Raw genomic sequence first — 13985 nt, 5'->3', positions numbered from 1 at the left:
ACTCACAAAGAGTCAGAAACGACTTAGCGACCGAACAACAACAAGCTGCTAAACATCAAGACTAAACTTCATCTAGACTCACCAGGGAGAGATCTTAGAGATCTTAACGATCTCAGAGGGTGTCTCTTCTCTACCCAGAGGCAGCACTGATACTCCATGGAGGCCGAAGTTTACTCAGAGGGAGTGGCTCTCCCCAAGACTCCAAGGGGTGCTGGCACTACTTGGAACACCTGTTCTGGTGCACCTGGCCCTTTAGGTCAGGGACGATAGGGTGACGTCAAGACAGTCAGTATAAAACCTCACTGAATCAGACAGGGAGCATAGGGTGGACCTGGCTAATTCCTTTTGCTCCATTTTGATCAAACAGCTTATTTCTAATGTCACACGGAATATTTTCATAAAATCTCATCTATCCATTGCAAGCTACTTCACACTGGGAAGATGGCTATGACTTCTCTGCTGCTTTGAGAATAAGTATTCTTACTTGCTTGGTCCCATTCCTGGGACCGACCTGGCAGCTCTCAAGAATCAGGCCCCTGCTCTTGCTGGGGTTGGTGCCAGGGCACACAAGGTGGCCCGTGGCTGGGATGTTCTGAGGGTAATCAGAGGCAGCTGGTGTGCAGCAGGAAGGGCACCAAACCAGCAGAGTCCCAGCTTTCCTCCTCAGTAGCTAGGGATCTTGGTCAAGTCAGTTTCCTTATCTATAAAATGGGTATAAGAATCTCTATCTCAGAAGGTTGTTCTGCAGGGTAAATGTAAGCAGTCTGACACATTATAGACAGAGGATGGATGACTGTCATTAATGGGATGGGCCCCAGGTGGGGGTCATGATACCAGAGTCCTAGGTTCCTCCCCTTGTTAATTCAATGACCATGAGCCACTCACTTCTCAGCCTTCTCTACCTTCTCTAGGGGATTTCCAAGATCTTTTTTTTTCACCTGAAGAGTCCATACTTCATGACTCCAAGCCCCTCAAATAACAGAAAAGGAAACTCAGCCCAGAAAGGTGAAATTCCTTGTCCAGGGTCACAGAGCCTGGGGGGCAACAGAACCGGCAGGTGTCCTCCCCTCCCATTCTAGGGTTTTCCTACTGGAGGGCAGAAGTTTCCTGTTTACCTAGTGAAAAGAGACAGGAATTCGAAGGGCAAGAAGGAGAGAGGGACCTTGCCTTGGCCTTGGAGGTCAGTGTACATGTTTCTAAGATGAGGGTTGTAGGACGTCAATCAACAGCAAGGTCCATCCTCTCAAAACCGCTCTGTGGACACCACCCTTCTGGTATCTCCCGCCACTGCAACTCCATATCCCCAGTCTTTTTTCTTAGCAGCTACATTTGACTTTGGTCTGTGTCAGCTATCCTGTCTCCCAGGCCTATGCCATCTCCTTAATCCCTGGCTGGTGCCGTCATGGGGCAGCTGCCCACAGAGGCCAAGGGGCCTGCTAAGAAGAAGAACATGGCAATTCCCAGAAAGCTCTACGGAGAAGCCACTGGGTTCTTTTAGGCCCAGCTTTGGCAGATTTCAGCAGCTTCTTTACCTGGAATTACTTGGGGCCACCAGATTTGTTTAACCATCCACACAAAAGATCAACACACCTTATTTATTTTTTAAAGGGCCGATTCTAAGGTGAACTCAGGTGAGCAAACACTTTACTCAGGTCAGCAGCTCCCTTAGGTGGCTTGGGGTCGGACCATGTGGATCACCCTTCAGTAATCTCCATCTCCAAGGCTGGCAAGCTGGCCCTGTCCCAGCCCCCAGGGCTGAGTCACTGACAACGGGAAATTTCCTTCCATGGATTCATCAGGAAGACAGTACCTTCCCTGGTTCCTTTTTAAAAGAAATGGGAATCGTTTTGTTCCCCCTCTGAGCTAGTTGCATCGTCCAGTATGCACAGCTTGGAGAACAGGGAAGAAAAAGCACAGACCTCATTGAGCCACCACATTCTCATCTTGTACCTACCTGTTAGCCAGGAGGATTATCCAAAATCCTCACTTGGTGGGTTATAAGCCCTGACTGACAAAAAAGACACAAGCTGTGAATCACTGGTAAGGCCATGCTGAATTTCAACTCTGCCATCCACTCACCAGGGAGTTTTTAATTTATACCTGGCATAATTTAGCATTATTGAGAACTTCTAGGTGCCAGGCACTGTTCTACAGGCACTAATTCATTTAATTTTCATTGAAGAATCTATTTATGTGGGGTTATGGGTTAAGTTTCTCCAAGCCAGGGTTCAGCAATATGTGAACCATGAACTTCCAGGTGTTCAAGCTGGTTTTAGAAAAGGCAGTGATTTTACATAACAAGAGACTGTAAAAGAAAGCAACAGAGTCACTGACAGCACCAGAACAATTAACAAGCGAGCTATTTTTCTGAAAGCCTGCTGTGCCAGCTTGCCTTCCCCTGACAGGAAGCCCGAGGTGGACAGTGTGGAGAAGGACTTCCGAGGAACACCATTTCCAGGTGATTTTATTGCAACAGCCTCCTAAGTGTTCCCTGGGCCTCTGGGCTTGCTCCTTCCAAACTGATCACCACATTTTAGCCAGGACTGCCCTTCTGTAAATGGGATTCTGATCGCACATCTCTCCTGTGCACAGTCCTTCTGTAATCTTCTGTAGCCTCAGCCTTCTTGCCAGCCTCAAAGTCCATCCTGAGCTGCTCTGCCTTCTGGCCTCAGGTCTCCCCCAGTCTCCAGGCCACACACTCAGGGTTCTGGCCACTTCACATCCTAGGTTCCTTGATGCCACCCGCTCTCTAGGGGCCTCTGCTCCCGCACAGGGATCCTCTGGCCAGGAAGGTGCTATCCGGGGCCCTTCTCCTCCAAACCTCACCCTCAAGACTCAGGTCAGGCATTGCTGCTGCTGCTGCTGCTGCTGCTAAGTTGCTTCAGTCATGTCTGACTCTGTGCGACCCCATAGACGGCAGCCCACCAGGCTCCCCCGTCCCTGGGATTCTCAAGGCAAGAACACTGGAGTGGGTTGCCATTTCCTTCTCCAGTGCATGATAGTGAAAGTCAAGTCGCTCAGTCATGTCTGACTCTTAGCGACCCCATGGACTGCAGCCCACCAGGCTCTTCCGTCCATGGGTTTTTCCAGGCAAGAGTACTGGAGTGGGGTGCCACTGAGGTCAGGCATTAAGTCCTAACAAATTCTTCCCAGAGCAGCTCAGTTGGTCCCAGGCCATCTCATGCATACCCACTGCCCTGGGGTCTTTCAGGACTACAGACTCCTTCACACTTGTTATCCCCATTACTGGTCCCTGTGCCTGTGTCACCAACTAGCTTCTCAGGGACAAGGACTTTCATTTATCTCTATATCATTAAGACCTAACCTGTTATATAACTGGTGCTCAATAAACATTTATGGAGAGAATAAATGATTTGTTGCAAAATGAATAAATGAATGAGTCATAGTTTAATATTATAGCCAGGGCAAGGATCTGGACTCTGTTGTGGGTACCTCTCCTGTCATGTTCCCAGATATTCAGGGTCTCTTGTGAAGGAGCTAGTGCCTCTCTCAGCTCTGTGTCTTGCTCTTCCCGGCTCTGTTTTCTGGAAAGCCCAGACCTCTTGCTGAAGTTTTACCTTTGTTGTGGGTGGGTATTTAAATGTGCTTCAATGCGGGTGGCTGAGAAATACAAGGTAAATGGGAAGAAAGGGCCTAGACTAAGATAGAAGGAAGTTAAGTCTTAAGAGTGTTCTGGAAAGCTGGGGAGGAAAAGTTTGAGTGGGAGGAGGAAAGCAGGGAGTCCCAGTTCCAGGACAGAGTAACGAGCCTCTTAACATTTCCATGCATAGTCCCTCTGATGAAGACAAACACATAGAAACAAGAAAATGAAATGAAAATGTCATGCTGGCGAGCACCCAAATGGTAGATGCCCTCAAAGAAGAGATGGATTGTGGTGTGACACAGGCACTATCTTTCTCGTAGAAATATTTGGAATCAGAGAACTAACTTGGTGGTAGTTCTCTGGGAGCCTGTGTGTGTGTGTGTGTTAGTTGCTCAGTTGTGTCTGACTCTTTGTGATCCCATGGGCTGTAGCCCACCGGTCTCCTCCAGCATGGAATTTTCCAGGCAAGAATACTAGAGTGGGCAGCCATTCCCTTCTCCAGGGGATCTTCCTGACCCAGGGATTGAACCCAGGTCTCCTGCACTGCAGGCAAATTCTTTACTGTCTGAGTCACCAAGCAAGCCCCTATGTGTAAGAAATGCCCCGGAGACCAGTCAGGCTCAGCAGAAAGGGCCAGCTGCCCCAACACTGACAGATGCCAAGCTCTTCCCTGCCTGCTGTGTTTCTGGCTATGTGGAGGTCCTGGGGCCCCTTCTGCTGCCCCATGGTCAAAGGAGCTTCAAGGCTGGCACCTTGGAAACACAGAATCAACACTGGGCCACCCTCTCCATGGGTATGTCCCCTTTCTTCAGGGGCTGTCATTTAGGGGGCCTCAAGGTGGGAAGGCAGTTACTCCTCACCCCACTCACTGACCCTACCTCAACCCTCTGAATCTGATTAACTGTCCACCTTCACCCTCAGCTCCCCAAGAGACGGGGAGCAAAATGTATGTCTCTGGATAAGCCCCACTGTTCAAAACAGGCTTCAGGCCAAGCAGCTCACATTCCTTCCCCCAAATAAGAAATTCTCTGGATTTCCAGTGGTTATGACTCCATGCTTCCACTGCAGGGGCATGGGTTTGGTCCCTGGTTGGGGAACTAAGAGCCCACATGCCACAGAGTACAGCATAAATAAGTAAACAAAACAACTAGTTCTCAAACATTAAAAAAGAAAGAAAGAAGGAAGGAAGAAGAGAAATTCTCAAGCATTCTCTACCCTGGTCCTGACTTTCTGAGTCAGGTGACTATGAACGGGGTATGGACAAATCCCAAGAAAAATACCCTCATTGTCTTACTGGATTCATTCACCCCTTTCTTCACAAGGAGAGAAAGTGATACAGGTATCAAGGAATGCAAGTATCACACTCTGCAGAGGATCTTATCTTAAGCAGTGATCTTGCCCAAGACTAAGGTCTGCTTGGTGAACTCTTTTGCCTGGGGAGCACTACCCATGTGATGAATTTTGATGGGTGAATAGCTATTGACCCTGCAGTTTCTGAGCTGACTTTTCAGCTCACCTGGAGGACCATCCCTTCCACCCAGACTCTAAGCTGCACTCCAACAGCTCCCACACATGAGCTGTTACTGTGTGGCAGGGACCTTCTCTCCCCTCAAATATGAACATCTGGAGGGTTTGGCTCATCTCCTCTCACAGCTGTTTCCTAGCACCTGAATCCCCTGCTTGCTCTTCCTGTTTCCATAGTGATTATTTGGGCTAATTCTGCTGCATTGTGATTGGGCTGAAAAATGAACGCTTGGAAAGTTGGATTCTGATCCCTTGGTGAGACCTTTTTTTAACCTGGGATGTGAGGTTAGCTTGAAGCTCCCTTGGTTTTCCTGGTTCCCTACAGCTTGCCTCTGGTTCTGTCCATGGAACATCTCACAAGAGAGATGGATTCTTGGTTGAGCAGGGGAACATCCCAGGCAAGTTTTGCCCCACTACAATTAAAAAAAAAAAAAAAAAAAAAGGCTCAGCAGAGCGAGCAGTGAAGACCTGCCTGAGATGACCTCAGGAACTTCAGATCTCCTGGTGTCTGGGCAAATTTGCTCTTTAAGAAAGATCTTGGAAGGTTGAAAGGGTTCAACAAATATTTATTGGATGTCTGCATTATACTGGGCTGATGGATGATGTGGTCATTGTTCCTGCCCTCATGAAGTTTCTGTCTATAAGAACAGGAAAGCCGTAGTGGAGGTCAGTGGGGAGCTGGCTTCTCCTACCGAGCATTGGTCTCAAGAACCTGGCTTAGGTCGATTCAGGCCTCTGCACTAATGTTTATTTTTCCACTTCAAACCTTCCTCCTTCTTCCTTCTATGACATCCCTTGGACCTTGCTGCTTTCTTGTCATCCACCCTTTCCATTGTTTCTGTCTTTTATCTCCCCAAATGGATAAAAGTCCTGTGGTACATCCATACAATGTGAGATTACTCAGCACTAAATAAAAAGGCTTCCCTGGTGGCTCAGCAGTAAAGAATCTACCTGCCAATGGAGGAAACGTGGGTTCAGTCCTTATGTTGGGAAGATCCCCTGGAGAAGGAAATGGCAACCCACTCCAGGATTCTTGCCTGGAGAATTCCATGGACAGAGGAGCCTGGCAGACTACAGTCCATGGGGTCACAAAGAGTCAGAAACAATTTAGCAACTAAACAACAAAACAACAAAAAGAAATGAGCTATTGAGCTATGAAAAGACATGCAGGAAATAAAAGACATGCAGCATATAACTAGTTGAAAGAAGCCAGTCTGAAAACACTACAGCCTGTAGGGTTCCAACTATATGAGGAAATTCTATGTGGAAAGGCAAAACTACAGAGAGAGTGAAAAGGGCCATTAGTTGCCGGGGGCTTGGGGGAAAGGAGGCAGGATGATGTGGTGAAGCACAGGGGACTATTAGGGGAGTAAAACTATTCTCTATGACATTGTACCAGGGGATACATGACATTATGCATTTGTCAAAACCATGGACCTTCGCAACACAAAGAGTGAACCCTAATGTAAACTATGGACCTTAGTTGATACTCATGTATCTATACTGGTTCATCACTGTAATAACTGTACCATACTAATGAAGTTCAGTTCAGTTCAGTCGCTCAGTTGTGTCCGACTCTTTGCGACCCCATGAATCACAGCACCAGGCCTCCCTGTCCATCACCACCTCCTGGGGTTCACTCAAACTCATGTCCTTCGAGTCGATGATGCCATCCAGCCATCTCATCCTTTGTTGTCCCCATCTCCTCCTGCCTCCAATCCCTCCCAGCATCAGGGTCTTTTCCAATGAGTCAACTCTTTGCATGAGGTGGCCAAAGTATTGGGTTTCAGCTTTAACATCAGTCCTTCAGTGAACACTCAGGATTGATCTCCTTTAGAATGGACTGGTTGGATCTCCTTGCAGTCCAAGGGACTCTCAAGAGTCTTTCCCAACACTACAGTTCAAAAGCATCAATTCTTCGGTGCTCAGCTTTCTTCACAGTCCAACTCTCACATCCATACATGACCACTGGAAAAACCATTGCCTTGACTAGACGGACCTTTGTTGGCAAAGTAATGTCTCTGCTTTTGAATATGCTATCTAGGTTGGTCATAACTTTTCTTCCAAGGAGTAAGCGTCTTTTAATTTCATGGCTGCAATTTTAGAACTAACACCCAAAAAAGATGTCCTTTTCATTATAGGGGACTGGAATGCAAAAGTAGGAAATCAAGAAACACCTGGGGTATCAGGCAAACTTGGCCTTGGAGTACGGAATTAAGCAGGGCAAAGGCTAATAGAGTTTTGACAAAAGAAACATAGCAAGAGGGTCATAGCAAACACCCTCTTCCAACAACACAAGAGAAGACTCTACACATGGACATCACCAGATGGTCAACAGCGAAATCATATTGATTATATTCTTTGCAGCCAAAGATGGAGGAGTCAGCAAAAACAAGACTGGGAGCTGACTTTGGCTCAGATCATGAACTCCTTATTGCCAAATTCAGACTTAAATTGAAGAAAGTGGGGAAAACCACTAGACCATTCAGGTATGACCTAAATCAAATCCCTTATGATTATACAGTGGAAGTGAGAAATAGGTTTAAGGGACTAGATCTGATAGATAGAGTGCCTGATGAACTATGGACGGAGGTTCGTGACATTGTACATGAGATAGGGATCAAGACCATCCCCAAGAAAAAGAAATGCAAAAAAGCAAAATGGCTGCCTGGGGAGACCTTACAAATAGCTGTGAAAAAAGAGAAGCAAAAAGGAAAGGAGAAAAGGAAAGATATAAGCATCTGAATGCAGAGTTCCAAAGAATAGCAAGGAGAGATAAGAAAGCCTTCCTCAGCGATCAGTGCAAAGAAATAGAGGAAAACAACAGAAGGGGAAAGACTAGAGATCTCTTCAAGAAAATTAGAGATACCAAGGGAACATTTCATACTAATTCAAGTGTTAATAATAGAGGAATCCATGTGTCAGGGGAGGAGGGATGTGAGAATTCACTGTATTTTCTGTGCAATTTTTTTCTGTAAACCTAAGATTGCTCTAAAAATGAAGTCTGTTAAAAACAAGTAAAACCCAAAAACTTCAGCCCAAATCACCCAGATTTCTCTTGATTCACTTGTATGGGCTCCACTGGGTCTTCACAGTTCACTGTCTGGCCTCCCTCTGCCTCCAGAGGTCTGGAGATGTTTCCAACTTGCCATCAATGCAATGCATCCTGACTTCATCATCTTTTGCTCCCCCTTCCCACATCCCCAGGCCTGATTTGTCAAGTGGCCAAGCAGCTGTGTCCCCATGCTGTGCCCCCATGCCAGCCCACACTCTCTCCCTGGAACAGCCAAGGTCTAGAGGGGCCTTCGTGTTGGTCTTTACATTCACTTGCCGCTTTCTTGGTCATCTCTCCTCAAAACAAGGACTTTTCCCTAAGAACTTTGTGCAGTCATTGACACCCTAATCCTACTGCATGCCTCCCGCCCATTCCCAAATGCAGAAGACAAAAATGAAAGAGAAGACTCAAAACTGACAAAGAGAGCTGAAAGCCTCTCACCTGGGCCTTCCTGTTGTCTATCGCCTGGCTCCTACTCTGGGCTGGAGCCTGCCGCATCTTTGTTTTGTATCTCAGAGGCCAGTGGCCTCAGATGACATTCCCTCTACATTTCCTCCCCCAACAAGGAGAACGCTGGGAGTCTAACCAGTTATCTTTTTACAACCTGGGAAAAGGCACAGCCCACTGTTAATAATTTATCTGTGTATTAAAGTAAGCAGGGTTGTTAATCATTGTTCAATTATGGGGACAGGGCAGGCAAGACAATCTCTTACTGAAAAACACAAAGGCACACTTGGTCTCTGCAGGTTCCAAGGGTCAAGAGCCTGGGGTCAGGGGAAGGCTTGCTTATGTGTGTCTATTGAGTTTAGATGGGGGTGGGGAGTGGGAGAGAGGACCTCAGTCTTTAACAGATTCTAAGCAAAAAGACAAAGTTGATTTTGAAGGAAAATACCATCCTCAGGTTTCCAGAAAAAGCAGTTCATCAATTCCTGTGAAACAAAGGCAAAAGAATGGCTCATTCTCATACCACATTCAGTGGTCTCATACTGAGCCTGCACCCCACAGAAGGCCACCTTGAGGAGTTGGGGCTCAATCCTACAGGCAGCAAAAAGCCTATATGTATCCTAGGAGGTGATGAGAGTGTGGCAGAATGATGAAAGGGTGGGAAGTGAAGAGAGGAAACTCAACGGAGGAAAAATAAAGGGAATGAGAGAATAGTTTTACTTTCTTAAGGGTTCTCTTTCACATACTGTCTGCCTGCCGAGAAACTTAACATGCATAGACAAAGAGGACAAACACATTTTGGGATGTCTAAGGCTGAGATCCTTGAAGGGATTCTCCAAAGACTGCCCACCGCCCCCCACCACCGCTGCCCTGGAGAGGAATATCTCCTCATACCCTCATTCCCAATACCTTATCTCTTCCTCCCACCAGGGGAAGCCAGCAAGGGGAGAAGTCCCCCAATTTTGGGGGGGGTGTGGAGCTAGCTAAGGCTAGGGGACACCTACCCTGTGCATGTTTGCAAAAAGACTAACTGACCACCTGTCAAGAATAGGTCATGGGGTCCAAGGGTTGGGTGTTTAAGTCCTTGTGAACCACTTCCCTCTGAACTCAATGTTTTTTTGTTTTTTGTCCAAGATGGATGCATTTGAAGAACTTTAGCCATGATGAGACAGAAAATGTCACAAGAGGGAAAGGAAGAGGGTGAGGCTGGTTCTATTTGTGAGCTTTGCTATATGACCTGGTGGGATTCACAGGCTCAATGGGAGTGTTTGAAGCTACAGTCATTTTTAGTTTTATTTTTTCTTTCTTTGAATTCAATCAGCCACAGGGCCAACGCCTCCCCTTCTGCCTGTGTTCTCAGGAAAATCAACTGCTGGGCTTCCCCTTGGGAGGGTTCCCTCATGGATCCAAACTGGAAGCAACCGACTCAGGTGAATGACTAGGGCCCTGGTGAATGATTATGACTTCCCAATTCTGCCCTTGCTGAGTCTGCACAGGTGCCATGGCTCAGCAGCTTGGCTTCTTCTGGCACTCATGACCACAACTGCTCGGCCCCTTATCATGCCCTTCAGTCTCTGAGGCTGGAGAGATGGACCTATGGGGTCTAAGTGTGGGTGGAGGCTGACTGTAAGCCAGTCAACTAACCTGGCACCATCTCTGAGCACTCCTGGGCCGTTGGCAGAGATCCACCTGCTTCGGGAGGCCTCTGTCATCAGCAAGCACTGATCAGAGCATGCGGCCTTAGCCCATTTGTGAACTGGAGCAAAGCTCCCTGAAGGGAAGATTCAGGGTTCCTTCCCACTCAGGTTTGCTGACTGACATCTGTGTCTGGCCCTGCGGATGCTTCTTGGACAGGCCAGGAATAAGGACAGAGGCTGGTGAGCCAAAGGAGTGCTGACTGCCTTGGTGAGAGGGAAAACCAGCTTCAGAGATCTGCCTTGATGATAGTGGAGCAGAGTCCAGGGTGCTGCACTGCAGATGACGTTGGGACCACTTCTCTAGCCAGCCCTTCAATCCTTCTTTCAACAATCTTCACTCTCCCCTCGGATCCCCCAGTGACAGAGCAGTATTTTAGGTAGCTCAGCTCTACTTCAGGTATTGACCAAGGATGCTGACAAATTTTACATTCCTGCTGTGCACATTTCTGCCTCTGAGAGCAGAAAGGTTGTGAAAACATTGTCTGAGAGAAAGACTACATTTTCCTGCTCTAAGGGTGCTGGCCCCAGGCCCTAACAGGGTATGACTTAGTAAAGTTGTCTTACACCTGCCACAGTAAGCAAACAGAACACTATTATACCATGTCCTGGACTTTATGGAGTATTCCTCCGGGCTGTAGGGAGTTGCAAAGCTGATAACCTTCACAAAGTTTTTGGCATTAGACAAAAGGCATGTTTCTGAGCGATGCTTACAGAAGTCTGTTTTTATTTCATTAAATGAACACTGACATTTTCAACTTCTCTTCGCCTCTTTCCTTTCTCAAGAGCCTGAATTTCTGACTCTGATTCCTTTGCCCCTGTTAGCCTTTTAATCTTATTTAATTTTATTTTTTGGTATTTGTGGTTAAGTAGGAGACACTCATTCTCTAAACGGGAAAATATTTTGACTGCTGAAAAAAATATCCTTTGGGTTTCCTGCTTTGTTTTTATTCCTAAATTCTACCCCATGGCCCTTTTTCTCTCTTTCCCCCCTGTCCCTTCTTTGCCACTGAATAGTATGTACTACATACCTGGTTTAGATTATAAGATGGGTCAACGGATTCCCAGGTAGCTCAGTGGTAAAGAATTTGCCTGCCAATTCAGGAGATGCAGGAGACGTGGGTTCGATCTTTGGGTCGGGAAGATCCCCTAGAGGAGGAAATGGCAATCTACTCCAGTATTCTTGCCTGGAAAATCCCATGGGCAGAGAAGCCTGGCAGGCTACAGGTCACAAAGAATTGGACACGATTTTGCAACTAAACAACAGATGAACTCTGACTGTGGTGTCCTCAGCGAACTGTAGACACTCTATAGGTAAACTGTTAGCGAGGTGATTAGCTTATGCCAAGAAGCCTGAAACCATCCCTGCAGCCAGATGATCTGTCTCCCTTGAAGTCTTTGCTCCTAAATCACATTTACCATCACATTAACAGCAGCAGAGTTCAAATGAACTGAGTATGTGTTGTCTGCCCATGCCTTGGGTTGTTCCCTCCAGGCTGGGTTTCCGGTCCTCCCCAGAGCTGGCTGCAAAGCTCCAGCATAGGAATAGAGCTTCTTTTACTCAGAAGCAGGAAAAGTAAGAGAAAATGCACAGAAATGTGACCCTAAGCCTCCCAACTTCACTAAAAAGTTCAGAAGGTTCATACAATTCACAGGTCAACGAGCTTTTTCTTCAGCGTAAAGAAATTCTACAGGAGAAACACACAATCAGCCAAGGGTCAGAATTTGATGCAGACCCTCTTTCTTTCCTGCCCCTAAGCCAGGCTGTGACATCTGTGGACTTTTTCAATTTAAGAGATGCCAGATATGAAAGTGATTATGAAGGTGAGACAGACAACAGCAGCTGGTTGAAAAATGTCACTTTCTGAAAGGAAGAGCTGTGATCTATTTTGTAGTAACAAATGGTTAGGAAAAATAATAATCCCCAATAATCTCCTGTGATTAGGATTATGATAGAAAAGTTTTCATAGTGTCAATTTTTAGAGCTATAAATCTACCCTTAAAGGAGATGAAATTTTAAGAAATAATAAAAAAGTTTTCTAAAATCTTTTTTTTTTTCAAAAAAAAAAAAAAAACTCATTTAAAATATGTTCTCCCTCTTTACATTTTACCTTTATCATTCTCGAAATAAAATCTGGTTATTTACATGAGCAATGCATGTAACCTACCTTGATGGTCTAAAATCAGGTGACTATAAACCTGTAAATGAGACTGAAAATTAAGATTTTGTGCATTTTCAATTCCCACTATATTTTGCAGCTGCTGTATCCTCCATAAGTTCCAAATTTGTACTCTAAGGCAGCAAAATTTCCAAAAAATCTATCATAACTAAACATGAGAAATCCAGGACTAATGCACATGAGTAAAGCAAAGACTCTGATAAATTGTCAACAACAACGACAAAGCAGGGTAGGAGTTGGTCACAGTCCCTACCCCGCCCGAATCGTGAGTGTGAAGTTTGGAAAATGCAGGCTTTCTTTCCTGCCAGCATGGTTCTCCAAGCCCTGAGTAGATCAGCAAGAAAGGAATGGTAGCATTGGATGAGGAAAGGAGGGAACTTTGAGGATGGCTGGTTGTTTAGGTGATATGGAACAGAAGACACAGGAGGAAGACAGGTGGGGAACTGACAAGCTCTGAGGTTCTGGGTAGTTTCCGAAGAGTCTTCGCCTCTATAAAATGGGAATAAGAGAACTTCATGTGGCTATGGTGAGGTTCAGAAATAATATGTTTAGGGCATGTGTCCAACTGGAAGCACTTGGTAAGTGGTAGCTCTCATGAGAGTCAATGACCCTAAACACAAGAACAAATCAATTCTGTCTTGGCCACAAGTTGCGCCAGGACCTTCCCTCTGAAACTCCTGTTTACTCTAGGGCAGAGGAGGTTGCAGATCATTCTCAGAAAATAAAATCTCTCAGGGCAGTGATTCTGCCCACTTAGTTTATTAACAGTTGCTTTTCCCAGCAGCCAATGAGAGGGTGATCAAAAATATACTCTTTGTAAATGGCAGCTAAATTTCACTTAATGAGTTTTTATACTATAAGGAAAGGGACTAACTCTTATGGACACATTCTATATGAACAAAACTTGTTTGTTTGTTTTTTTTTTTTAAATAACCAAACTAGTTTGGCAGCTATGGAGAGAATATGGGACTGAAGGAAGAGCCCAGATTTTCTGGGCATTGCCATCAGCTGCTAAGATACTAGGGTGGTAGTTTCCATTCTAACACAAAGACTGATGCTTTGCCTTTGTATCATTCTCTTTACTTTAGTCGGATCCTGAGTATGTCTGACCTGATGGAGCCTCCTATGTGATATATTAGGTCAAATAATACTGATAGGGACAGAGTAGGATAATCAAATAGTCCATTTAGAAATCCCAGTAAGGGATTTAGGACAGAAAGGGAATTTTAAGGGAGTTTGGAAGACTGTTTCATGTTAATGATCACTCAAAAAAGAATCCAGTAACCAAGCAATAATCTATACTACCTTGAAGGAAGATGGGGTGCATTTAAGCACCAGACATACTCAAGCCACAAACCCTGATAGTTAAAACACAAGACAGTAAGTATGGGGTCTGACTCTTGTTACAGGAATTCAGAGTGTTAACAGTCCTTGAAGAGTAGCATTTCTGCATGTAGCCAAGAAAGAAATAAGAATTTGTGTAT

At 45.7% G+C, this 13985-nt stretch overlaps 1 protein-coding gene across 7 annotated transcripts in view; it reads right to left on the bottom strand.

Moving 5' to 3' along the window:
* Window positions 1-13985, bottom strand: part of PRLR (prolactin receptor) — a 192905-nt gene that overhangs the window by 128022 nt on the left and 50898 nt on the right. For 3 of the 7 annotated variants that reach the window (XM_019983032.2, XM_019983031.2, XM_019983033.2), the window contains exon 1: window positions 8625-8770. The exons of 3 other annotated variants lie outside the window; for them this stretch is intronic. The gene's annotated coding sequence lies outside the window, so the exon portion shown is untranslated. Of the gene's footprint in view, window positions 1-8624; window positions 8771-13985 lie in introns of those variants that run through there. One more of the 7 variants, XM_070774775.1, reaches the window with a different exon arrangement.

The sequence above is a fragment of the Bos indicus genome, chromosome 20 (assembly GCF_029378745.1).
Source record: "Bos indicus isolate NIAB-ARS_2022 breed Sahiwal x Tharparkar chromosome 20, NIAB-ARS_B.indTharparkar_mat_pri_1.0, whole genome shotgun sequence".
Lineage (NCBI taxonomy): Eukaryota > Metazoa > Chordata > Mammalia > Artiodactyla > Bovidae > Bos > Bos indicus.
Note: the sequence above shows the minus strand (reverse complement) of the source record. Positions and strands in the feature narration are given on the sequence as shown.